The 13,676-nt window shown below is 38.7% G+C and overlaps 1 protein-coding gene across 2 annotated transcripts in view; it reads right to left on the minus strand.

Moving 5' to 3' along the window:
• Positions 1–13,676, minus strand: part of LOC148325738 (vertebrate ancient opsin-like) — a 54,669-nt gene that overhangs the window by 17,078 nt on the left and 23,915 nt on the right. The window lies entirely within an intron of this gene.

The following is a 13,676-nucleotide window of genomic DNA, read 5'->3' on the forward strand; positions in this document are numbered from 1 at the left end:
ATTTCCAACAGTAGGTACTGTATACGTTGAGCCTTATATCTAACAAGTGTTGCTACAAGAGCTTTACATTGTGCGCATGTATATCTTTCTGCTGCCAGGCCTGTAAGCTATGCTAGGGTAAGTATGTTTAGGAGCTTTTCTTACGTTATGAATTATTCAGTTTGCCTCCCACTGACCAAGCTAAGTTGCTCATTTCTGTTGATTCCCATCCTGTCACTCATTCTGTGAAATTAGCATGAGATATCGTGTCCCAACCGTTTCTATTACTGTCACAGTGAAACACACTATGGAAGTCAATGTGTTTCCAGAACAATTCAAAAAGTTAAAAACATAGATAGACCATTTTTTTTAAGATTTCCTTTAAGAAAATGTTTCCGAACAAAGCATGCTTAGAGTCTCAGGCACTGGTGTGCAAATCACAGTGGATGCCGGGACCATCATCGACCATTAGAAACCTTAACGACGGTGGTGGGGGTTGGACGTGCTTCGTATGCGCCCGGTTCTCCCGCCCTATTGACCCCACCCTCTGCACCACCCCGTTTTAAGGTATAACGCACAAGCATGTAGCTCTTTTAATTCCTTGACTAATTTGAGCAATGTCATTTGAGATATTCACTGGAGGTTGTCCTGAGTCATAATCATAATGTGTCACAATTTCAGCAATAAAAAAAAGTATGGCGGTCCTCTGACCTTCATAATAAGAAGACAGAGAATGAAAAAGTTGGTGTGTATTTATATATATATATATATATATATATATATATTTTTTTTATTATTATTTTTTTTTAATTGACAAATATGTACTTATATATATACATAAATACATATGAATATTTAGGCCTTCCAGTACAGTGTGATAAGCAACAATATATATATATATATATTTTTTTTTACAGTACTATTTGAACATACTTCCTGAACTTTCTACTTAGGTAATATATTTTGTTCTGGTAGATGGTTAGTTAAAGATAAAAATAAAGATGGCCTTGATTAGTCCCACAATGGGGAAATTTGCAGTGTTCCAGCAACAAAGATATAGATCACACAGAGACGGTGGCGTATTTTAGCCATTAATGTATAACATTAGCAGCGAACATTCAGAAAAGCAGACCTATGCAAATATACAGAGTATTTACATATACACACAAATCCCCATGTATATACGCACTTACATCCCTCAGCATATACCAGTGTAAGAAAACACTCCTAATTTCTGTCCAGAGTGCAGAGGGAAGTTGCACTCAAAAAAATTTAATTTTCTCAGAGTTTCAGTGTCGGTCTCTTGACTTTGCTTCTCCCGTGATACACTTCTATGATGATAGGCTCCTATAATCTTGGATCTCATCCAAAACATTAAACGGAAGAGATCACAGACAAATTAAAGAAATGAAGAGTAAATGCTAAATGATTGCAATCAGAGAGGGTAGGTGTTTGGTCAACTGAGTAAGTTCACTAATTGTCTCTTCTGATGAGGAAACTCTTTCATATGCTAAGCAGCAGTCTCCAAAGAAATTGAATTAATTTATCTGTTGCATCTGTATGAAGACTGTGTGAGTCACCTTTGTGTCAAAATGATGGCTTGCCAACAATAAATTTGATGAAGGACATATAAACTGTCTGAACACCCCTAAATGAAAAAACAGTACACTCTGTTTTTCCGGCTAGCCTAAAATGGAGATGTAAATTATGTGCATGGTGCTACTCTGCACAAGCAAACATGGCAGAACTGATTGGTGGGGATATTTTTTTTTTGTCCAAAGATGCTTTTTGTCAAGCAAGAATGTCCCACCAACTTTCATAGCCACTGATTGAATACATTACAATATAATAACTATACAATGGCTTACGTCTTTCTGCCTCGACAGAAGGTGCATTATCGGTTCTTGTGTCCCTGGTGGACTGTCATTCATTTGACACATCATTAGTGCACACTGCTGAACATATTTTCCTCCCAAACTGAAAAGCTGTTCCTAAAGGATGGCCGAGTGGTCTAAGGCGCCGCGTTCCGGACCCAGTCTCCCCAGGAGGCCTGGGTTCGAATCTCGTGGCTGCCAGGATGGCCGAGTGGTCTAAGGCGCCGCGTTCAGGACCCAGTCTCCCCAGGAGGCCTGGGTTCGAATCTCGAATTTCCCCATTGTGGGACTAATAAAGGCATTATTATTATTATTATTATTATTAAAAATTGAATGAAGCCAAGTCCCTATATACTGTATCCCGTTCAATTTTGCATCGGAACATGTGGGCAGTCATTCGATTCCGTTGGGTGAAAATAAGAAAACAAACATTTTATTCTTTCCGATGATTCAAATGAAACTCTTAGGCCAAACAGAAGTTCCTTCTCATGTCAATTATGCCGCCACCAACCTCGTCGTGGGATCCAAAAAGCTCAGCTAATTTAAAAGCGGACGAGCGGAAACACTGGCAGCAGAAGCATCTCTGGACAAGAGCCACGTGATGTGTAACCGGTGTCGTGCTAAAATAAAATACTTTGGCAACACAAAAACATGAGAAGTCATGGAACTCGAGTCCACCCTACGGAGGAGTTGGAGAGACTGCCGTCTGTTATTGCTGCGGGTACGGGTGGCACTACCAACCAGAGGACAATCAATGAAGTAATTCAAAAGCTGCCAGCGTCATCGAGAAAGGCGAAGCGAATTACAAAGGCCATGGCGGTATTTGCATCCTTATTCCATCGTGGAAAGGAAGGATTTTAGCGTATGTAGGAGCAGATGCTTTTTCACAGACACGACCGCGCTGATGCTCTACAACCAAATGAAAGCAGAAGTAATTGCCTCGCTTGAAGGCAGATAGGATCGCAGCTACACGTGATGCGTGGACGTCTGTCACCACCAAATCATTTGTTACTCGAACAGCGCATTTTATCACCGGTGATTGGAAGCAAAGGTCACATGTGCTCCAAACTGGAGCAATGAATGAAAGCCACATACTAATGTGGCTGAGCTGTTAAGGAGTGCTGTAATTAAATGGAACATCGCAAAGAACGGCATTGTTTTAGTAAGAGATATGATTGTCGCTGCTGCGAACGCACACACGCCAAACCTTACCTGCAAATGTGCCCTGACATTGCAGAATGAAGCAAGTTTGACGGAGGGTGTAAAGAGCACCTTAGCCAACCACCAGCTTGAAGAGAACCAGAAGCCACTTAAAATTTCAAGGAAAAAACTGAAGCTTGACGACATCACTTGGTGGAACTTTTCATCGCATTTAATTTGCACCCGCAGTTTGCTGTGTCTTAACATCTTTCTCACAATGGATATGATAATAACATACCATCGCGAGTACGCCCACAATGTTTGACATCTGAGTGCTGCACTTGTTTTCCCCCTGAATGCACATATGGCAGACTAAGTATGTTAATATAAATGCTGGGTTTCTGCCAAGAACACTGTGGCAGTTAGGAAGAGACTCTTTCACAAATCACGAGGGCGGCGTTCGATCCCGGGCTCCTGCCTTACTGTGTGAAGTTTGCATGTTCTCCTATTGCCAGCGTGGGTTTTCTCCAGTTTCCTCCCACATTCTAAAGACATGCATGGTAGCTTAATTGAACACTCCAAATTGTCCTTCGTTGTGAGTGTGAAGCCCTGCGATTCGCTGGCAACCAGTTCAGGGTGTACCCCACCTACTGCCCGAAGACATCTGGGATAGACTCCATCACCCCCGCGACCTTCGTGAGGAGAAGCTGATCGGATAATGGATGGATACATCCATCCGTTACCCAAGACACTCGCAAGCGTGCTGGAGCCTATCCCAGCTGTGTATCTATGTTTTAGATACCGCTGATTCAAATGGTCATGAGTGTTATCGGGCTCTTTCAGAGCTTGCTTTTGATCTGATCGTTTGAATCAATTGCTTTAGAGGAGGGAAAAATCTAAAACATGCAGGAAAGCGGCCCTCGAGGACTGAGGTTGAGACCTGTGAGTTACCAAATTTGAATAGGATTCATCAACTTTTTTTAAACATGTTTTCCAACTGATGGCAAAAAAATATATATATTTTTAGTAAATCAATGAATATTTCCAATAGGATAACTGTCCTAAAATTGCAATGAAACAATTTGTATTGTATAGTATTATATATATAGTATTAGTCAGTGCCAAAAAAAAAAAACAGAGAACAATCAAAAACCTGGACATTGTATTTTGTAACAATTTTAACCATACTTATGTCTTGGGTACTAATGAGTGAACTAGTGAGGAGTGAATAGGCACTGAACAAAATCCTCCTTCTCTCCTCCCGAGAGTTAACTTTTGAGGGTGGAAGTCTACGATCCAGCGTACTGGGATGATACTCAATGCATTTTTATCTTTCCCCTTTGAGCAGCGAACGAGTGTGAACTTCATCTTTGCTTTTCTCCTCTCCTTGGTCGTATCGAGAGACTGTCGCCCCTGGCACCAATTCGATGGCGCCATAAACCATTTTGGCTCAAGATGCTCATGGCAACAGCCAGCTCCAATCAGTGATCAGGCTTTTGCCACCATAGGATTCTGGGTAGTGTTTTTTGTTTTGTTTTGTTTTGTTTTAGCTCCTTTTTGAAGGAGTCTAGAAGATTCCATCAAGAATAAAGATATACTGGAAAAGGAGATTTGTGGTTTACGTCATACTTGCAGTGTTACATAATTCAACTGTTTTTCTGTATTTGCTTATCGTTTTGTGATTCATGTTCTTTTTAAAGTCAGTTGAAAATTTATATTACAGAATGTACACAATATATCCCTCTGTATTTTGCTATGAGTGAGGCAATATGTTAATGAGTGCGCAGCACAATGTCATGTGGAGGAATAAATTGTTGACGAATTGTCATGTGGATAAATAAAAGAATATAAATTACCCCAAGATGAAAAATCTTATTTTTAGCTGCTGTTTATGGTAATGTATAAAATACTCTAGGTCACCTATATTTCACAACATAAATCACTACATGAATGAATGTCATGCAAAATGTGATTTGGACTATTGTTGATGTAGCACCCAGTAAACCTATGTATGAATGTGCGTAACTCAAAAATTGACGCAGTTTCAGCATAAAATGATGTAATGCTATATTTTTTGGTCAGCAATGTATTTTAGAATATATTAATCAATATATAGCCATAGGCATGTTACTATGTATTTTCAAGTAATACATATATATATATATATATATATATATATATATATATATATATATATATATATATATATATATATATATATATATATAATTTTCTCATATATTGAGATGAGTTTTCTAATATATTGCCACCTGAATTACAGTATATACGTACCGGAATATGTTTTTGTTGAGATTGAGAATTTGACCAAAAAGAGGACAGAGTCAGGGAATTTTGTGAAAAGGCCATTTTACAAAAGAATGTGGTACTCCAGATACAAGCAGTTAATAATTGTTTTTAAGTTTGTAGCTAGAGGCAGCCGGCACTACAGAGATTAAGAGGCTGGAACAAATTTAAATGTGTGAAAATGTTGTGATTTAACAAGGCACCATGGCACTTTAGATAGATGAGTTAAACATTTAGACTAGACTAAAAAATGCTATGTCATTGTCACTACAATGTGGCTGCGGTATTGTTTTAATTAAAGAGTGACTCTCTTATGGAACATTACACTGAAGTCTTGAGAATCAAAGCTGCAATTAAAGTTGACACTCGGCTGTGTTCTCAGTATTTTATGTCAAGCATGACCCGCCTGTGGGGAAAGACAGTCACTTCCATGAATGTAGAAGAACGTTATTAGCAGAAGCAAATAAAATTCTATCAATATAATACATTGCAACTTTATTTCTATAGCTCATTTCACAACTGCTGGAGCTGTAACCAAGCATTTTATATACAGTATAAAATGAAAAAGCGATAATTCAACAAAAAAGACAGTGAAAGGATTTAATTAAGACAATAATTGATGGTACTAACACAAATTCAGTACAGCGACAGTCCCTGTTAGGTCCACAGTCAAAGAAAAAAAAGTGTCTTGAAATGAATTTTAAAAGTGGGAAGGGTGGGGGATTGGCAAACATTTAATGGAAGGTCATTCCACACGGTAGGAACGACAACAAAAGATGATTGATACCCTCTGAGGCTCCGCTTAGTCCTCGGTACCGCCAGTGGTCGGTTGACCTGAAGCACCGGGCAGATGCTTAGGGGTGGAGGATCTCAGAGAAGTACGCAGGGATGAGGCCATTTAAAGATTTGAAGACAAATACAAGTATCTTACAATCAACTCTAAAATGCACTGCAAGCCATTGAAGAGAGGCGAGAATTGGGGTCCTGTGCTCCCTCTTCTGAACTCCGGTTAGAAGGAGAGCAGCAACACTTTGGACAAACTAGAGATGCTTGAGGAAGGACTGGTTGACTCCAAAATGAAGTGTGTTACAATAATCTAGCCAAGATGTAACGATGGTATGGATTACCGTTTCCAAGTGCTGCTGAAAAAGAAAGGGCTTTGACCCTGGTGTGAGCTTAATATTTTGTTTACTCCCTTTGTCCTAAAAAAAGACCCACAGCTTCATTAAATTTTAAATCCCAAATCTATTTTTCATGATGAAACAACTTATTATTTTTTATGATTATTATTAGTTATCTATCAATTCAAATCAATTTAATATATATATATATATATATATATATATATATTATTTTTTTTTTTTTCAATGACCATTGCTACACTTTTTTTAACCAAAAAACAAACGTAAGAACTCTTTTCTTTGAAACTGAAAATTATTATTATTGTTATTTTATAAATGTGAAGCAAGTAATCACTTCTGAAGTAATTATATTCATAGGGGAAAATAAAGCAGTCAATAATCTGGAACTTTTTTGTCAACAGTTAATTCTATTATCATTTTTAGAAAGTGGATTATAAAAATATTTCTCTTATATCACAAATGCACAAAATGTTGCTTGACTTGTGAACTATTTTCGACTCTATTTAGCTCATTTAGAACATTATGCGCCAACGTGAGAATGGGCTTCACAGATGTATTTCTTGTGTGTATAGTGCACATCTTTTGCCTGGGACTTCGACTTCCAGAGTCAGAACTGACACCTTTTTCTTTTGACTGACCCAGCTGCAGCCTCACGAGGATCAGGGAAAGATTCAGCTCCCCAGACAGCTTCCACAATGGCTTCCGAGGCTTTCGATTTTTTCGTTGGATGAGATTTCTTGGACATGGGCAGCTGAACACCTTGTCAGCCCTGAAGTCTTCCTCATGATATTTGGTGACTTTGTTCTTCCCTGGTTGCTGTCTGAAATTGATGAGGACCACGCAATCCTGCTCTTCTTTGACAAAAATGTCTCTGTCTGCTTCCGGGATTTCCTCTTGTTCTTCATCTGAAGATGTATCATTCCTTTGTTTAGATTCCTTCCCATCTTCCTCTTCAGAAACATCTTCACCCTCTTGCTCCCCCGAGCTCCTGAAAATTTCTCATCCGGGACATTTTGGACGGTGAAACGTCTACACGTGGCTCCAACATGGTGCAAACTAGGGGTCCTTTGATTGAGGTTATTTCTATATCCTCCAAACTGAGTTTGTTTTTATAATGTCGTAAACTGTGCTGTTTTTTTTTTGTTTGTTTTGTTTGGGAGCGTGTGTGAAATGATGAGTTAGCTGCAGATCAAAAGTGCAGGTGCAGGTCAAATACAAGTTCAATCCACACATAAATCATAAATTTGCCGATTCAATTTAAGACCAACGTTTGAGACTATTGGCTTTCGATAAGACTCCTGGGGCTCCAGGTCAACAGGGTTGAATGTAGAAGGGCCACTGGGACCGAATAACATAACCTCTGTTTTTTTTTTTTGGTTGAAATTCCAGAAATTCAGTGACATCAAGATTTTGATTTCCTCGAGACACGATAGAAATGGTCTTAAGGAGAAAGCGTCTTTTTTGCTCAACGTGACATAGAAGTGAAATTTAATGTTTTCGTAAGATGGAACCTAGGCAAATACAATGACAGCAGCAATGGCCCCTAAGCAGAACCCTGTGGAACACCATACGACAGATGGGCAGAGTAGGACTCAGCGAATTCTAAGATGAACCTTAAATGCAAACTTAATTATGACTGTCTAAACTTTTTGAATCATGCTTTCAGTACTTTTTGCAAAATTTGCTGTTCTGTAATTTGGCAGAATGCAGTTTTTGGGCCATGAATTGGTCAATAAATTTAAAAATATATCTACTTCTGTGGATTTCTGTGACTCTTCCAGTCGTTCCGTATCACTGTTACAATTTGCTGATGACACTCTGACACTCTAAGGTTAGTCGTCACTTCTCTCAGATGGAAATACTTATCATTTTTTTAGGAGTCATCTTGGTCTCATGATGCATGATGAAGAGAAGTGTTTCAATACCAATTTGAATTGAACCAGGACATCTTTTGGGAAATTCGTACATTTGAGGGTCATCACGAAATTTCTACCAAAAGCCAAAAATCCTCCAGTTTTTATGAAAAGTGTATGTATTTTCTAAATGTTTATTTATTTTTTATTTTTTTAGCTTATCAGTTATGTAATACAATACAGACGAATACAAATTTACTTCAAACAACACATTACTAATCATCATTGAGAGGCTCTGAGGGAGCTATTCCAAATAGAGTAAGTGACAGACGGTTTCATTTGTTTACGCCTAGATGCTCACGTCCTCACAATACCGGGGATTTGACAGCTGATATGATTTGTTTCACTTTTTTCAGCAAGTAAACACATGCCAACTGTATCCAATGATTACAGTCACACAGTAATCCTCACCAAAGTCTCTTTCAAGCAAAATTTGCCTGAGCTGCCACCCACAATGCACCTTAGTCATACCTCTCAAGAGTAATGCAATACCAACTCACGCTTGTGTTCTCAGGGAATCTACATAATCAGTTAAATTAGAGTCTTTGGGACTTCAGAAAACTGATTAGAAGGTTGAGGCGAGCTCTGTTCAAGTTCAGTTTGTAGCTACACAAAACTGGCTGGACCGTGAGATTGGTGGTGGGAACCAAAAAGCAGTATGAGCAGGACATGAAAGACCCAACGAAAAAAATTCAAAAGGAAGGCACGCGAGCGTGACATATCAGATTGGTTGTTTCAAAGATAAAAAAGAGTGGCGTGGTTTCAGCTGGGTGGAATGAGATCGGAGAGGCGGGAAAGTTAATTCGGAGGCAAAAGCAAGGTGTATATGGAGGAAATTCGACATTAGGTGGTGTGATACAGCCGTCATAGTCAAGTGCTGTCCCACAGATTTCCTATTTAAACAACACAGTAGCAAACCGGTACTAACTTGTTTGGGATAGCAAGCTATTATAACTCATTTACTGCCATTGACGGCTTAAGACGTCAAAACCCCTTTTTTTTTTTTCCTCGGCTGGTAGTGAATGAGTTAAACATGACTGGATTTTTTTGGTAGAGCCTCAATACTACATTAAACAAAATGTAAACATGAAGTACTGGAGCTGTTAATATAAATGCCTGTTTGTTCATTACTACGTACCATTCTTAGTGTTTTAATTTTTAATCAGAGTACCAAATATAGCATCCACATTTGTATTTTCTTCAAATTGTTACGTTTTTATGGGTTAATAACGACAGCAACTCTCTTCAAATTCAATCAGTACTTTACAAACTTTGTACAAATATATGACGCCATCCTTGCTAGCATGCCTCTGCACACGTGCGGACAGATTTCTGTGTGTTACGGAACACTGAGCTCACAATGCTGTTCTGCTGTAGTGTTCAAAGTGTTCATAGCTGTTGAAATGTCTAATACTAAATATGCATTTGTACGTTAATATCTGAAGTAGTAGTTTTAGTCAGCATATGTTTGTGTGTAGAAGGGGATAAAGTAAGGGAGTGGTCCCCAACATTTTTGTGCCACGGATCAGTCCATGGTACGAGTAATATTTCATGGACTGGCAAGCATCTGATACATTCCTGCCGTGGTGATAACGTACAATTGGTTCACATATTATGCGCTGCTACAGAATGTAATTAAAAAAAATAAATAAAATAAAATATATATATATATATATATATATATATATATATATATATATATATATATATATATATATATGGAACCTGGAACGTAATAGGGCCCCTGTGTAGCAGGAGAGCTTTATGCTTAGCAACACCACCAGGCAACCAAGCCATCCGTCTGTCCAACCAACCAACCAACCATCTGTCCATCCATCTATCCATTCCTATAGCCCAGTGATCAAGTAGTCTTTGGATTTAGATTTGAATCCAAAACCATTATTAACCATTCCCAAGACCAATATTTTATTTATGTTGTCTTCATTAGCATATTTGGCATTGGAGTAAATCAAATGTAATGTGATGTAACCAAATTACCATACTTCATAATATGATACTTGGATTACATTACTAACTAAATTCCTCAACAAGTTACAAATAAGTCACAACACATTTTTCAAGTAATCCCTCCAACCCTGCCAACAAATTATGTGTTCTCATGCTCTAAATTACGCATAGATATGAATGAGAGCGTCAATTGTTGATTTTTTATTTTTTTATGTGTCCTGTTATTGGCTGGTAAGCGGACTATGGTGACAAAGCTTGGACAGGCTTTAGCTCACCTGTAACGCAACCCTATTGAGGACAAACGTTATAGAATGTGCTGCGGAAAAATTGTTTAGAAATTTTGCAGCATCCCTGAACTGATTGTGTTAATTTTTTAAAGGTTCTGTTTGAGCTTCAAAAAAAACATCTTCGTTGCTATTTTGCTACATTCTTTTTTTACTAACAAAGAATCTCAGACGGAAAACAGAAACTTTTACCTGATCATTTAAAGCAATCAGTATCTCGGGAAAAGATGTTTTGCGGGAAGGCATTGTCATGCTCATGCTTTTAAGGGAGGTGAGCTCAACCTTCTCGGTGAAACAACACCGACTCAGGAGTGAAGATAAATGCAATGAGAGATTTTTGAACAGTGACTTTCCCTTTCCACAAATGGAACATGGAAAACATGCCCCGTTGAAAGCATCTTCCATATCAAGTCTAAATCAGTTCGAGTACACCCAAAGTTAGAATGCTCTAAGTGATACGCTGTTACTGCGTGTGTCTAATTTTGAAAGGACCAAAAAGCGCTTGTCGGATAAGATCTCAGCATTGAACACCTTTGACTAGCACAGCCGCCATTTTCCTTCAATGATCACTTGCACCAGCATCTCATTTCTACCATCAATATGTCCTTGAATTTCTGTGACAGAATACTTGGAATTTGCAAGTTCTTCGGGGCAAGCAATGCACTTTCTAATATAATTAAAGTGCTACTTTTTTGTCTCAGGCATCATTGTAAGTGAAAATGACGCCGCAAGCTGGAAAGCACAACTTTTTTGGTGTTCCTTTTCAATAGTTTGAGTCTTATTTTATGCCTTTGGTGCAACTTTGACGGCAGCAATGACATGACAATATCAAAGCGAACCAGACTCTTGGCATTACAACTTAGATGCGTCCCGGCATTTGGCAATTAAGCGCTCCCAATATCATCTCACCCGCCAGCGGGTGAGGATGCTGAATGTAGTGACTACAAAAGAGGCAATAATTGTGAGCCACAAACTTTGTGGAAGCGTGTGGCAATGAGGATGAAGAAACCATTTGATTTTGATCTATTGCACAAAAAGCGGTCGACGTCGCTTTTCTTCTTCAATTCAGTTTGATGACAATGAAATGCTCATATTCTTTAAGGGCTCATAGTTTTTTTTCCTACTAGCAGGATCGGGCGAACATAATCTGACCACAGTAATTTTATTTTCCATTCCATAAAGAATCTTTGCGCATAAAGTAGCTCTTCAGGGGATACCCCAATAATTCTAACCGTTGCTGTTGGTAAAGGTGCTCTTGAGATAAAGTCCTGGTGATTTACGAGGCTGGAGTTGTCTCTTTGAAGAGGACAAAATGGCGAAAGACAAAAAAGGCGAAACAGGTTTTCTTCAGGCAATGAGGTGAGCAGGACCTTATCCCGACTTACACAAAAAGCAGACTACTCTCTGCACTGGTTTCCAGTCACTCACTGGGCACATATACAGTACAAACCAATACTTATTCATACTCACATTCACACACCTGATTGACAATTGAAACCAGCTCTGAACTGTATACAATTCAGGTGTGGGCAAACTACGGCTGGGGGGCCACATGCGGCCCGATAAGCGTTTTAATCCGGCCCGATGAATAAAGCTTGTTAATGTTTTATTTTCTAAATACTGTGGTTTTTCAAAGTCATATATATTGTTGTAATGCTTTTGTTCACTTTCATTTGAAATTAGATGTATTTTGTTTTTTTTTCCCGATGCGGTGAGGTTACCAAAACACTCCATCCCTCTGTCAAATTTTAGAACCCATTGTGGCCTGCCAATCAAAACTTTTGCCCACCTCTAGCTTACAAGGAATTTGGGTATGTGAACCAATAAACCATTAGTGACCTCCTTAAAATATTTTCATTTATATTTTTTTTTATACATTTTAATGAGAAATAAATGTATGTTAGTTTCAGAGTCATGATGAATGCAACCCCAGAAGTGTTACAGACATGACAGCAGCACTTTTAGCAGACTATTTTTTTCACCTCAGCAGTCTCATGCCTGATTCGACCCGTTGTTCTGCCAGTGCAGTTGATGGCTGTTGAACATGATTGATTGTAGGATTTCAGTGTGCTGCATTTGTTCTTTGCCCCTATCGACCTGCTGGGGCCTACTAAACATTTCAGCTGAATAATGTGCACAAGTGCTGCAGAAACACATGCTGGCCAAAATCAGAGCAACAACTTTTCTCTTAACCATCTCATTAAGGTACATGCGCGCTAGTGATTGTAACTTTTATTGATGCAGAGATTCAAGGAAATTTGTACTGCACTTGGTAAGTAGATTCCGTCTGCTTCAGACAAACAACTTGAAGGGGAGGAAGATGGTGAGAGTGCCGTGGTAATTCAGAGGAGGATGTTGTGTGTGAGAGTGTGTGTGTGTGTGTGTGTATCCAACAGTATATATTAAAATGGAGTAGCCAGAAATGTGTTTTCATTTTATCCGACAGTGCTGCGAGTACCTCAGGGAGAGGCACTACACAATATGGAATTGACTCTTTGAATTGCAGACCTAAGGGTAGTTATTTTGCTTCAAATTGCTTTTGGAACTTTTTCAGTTACCAAATATTTTCCTGCATCCTGAAATTCTAAAGGGAATGTAGATTTAAAGGGGGACAAAAGCAAAATCTGCAGAAAATGAAGCATAGGGAGGCCAGGAATACATAATGGAACATTTTGCATGCATGCTTTTGGGAAATGGAAGACTAAAATACCGAACCGCTTTACACCACTGCATGATTTGTATTCATTGGACGCACAACTAAATTGAAGGAAAAGACCTGAGGAGACAATCAATGCACTATTAAAAATTTGAAATATATGGGGCATTTGTCACATCACTAAAGCAATATCAAGATTTGAAGGCTTTTATTTGCATGACAGACTCCATTGAAGGAGTTTTACTCCAACTTTTTGGTTGCTTTTGGATCAATACCAGACTGGCTCAATAATAGTGGTGACTGAGGGACGGGACCCTGACACAGACATATCTACAATCCCAATATGGTCATGAATGCACTAAAGGCTCCGTTTAAAAAGGCTGCTCAACTGAATAAAAGGAAATGCTGAACAAAGC

The sequence above is a fragment of the Idiotropiscis lumnitzeri genome, chromosome 12 (genome assembly GCF_059441095.1).
Source record: "Idiotropiscis lumnitzeri isolate Australia: NSW breed Sydney's pygmy pipehorse chromosome 12, RoL_Ilum_1.0, whole genome shotgun sequence".
NCBI classification, from domain to species: Eukaryota; Metazoa; Chordata; class Actinopteri; order Syngnathiformes; family Syngnathidae; genus Idiotropiscis; species Idiotropiscis lumnitzeri.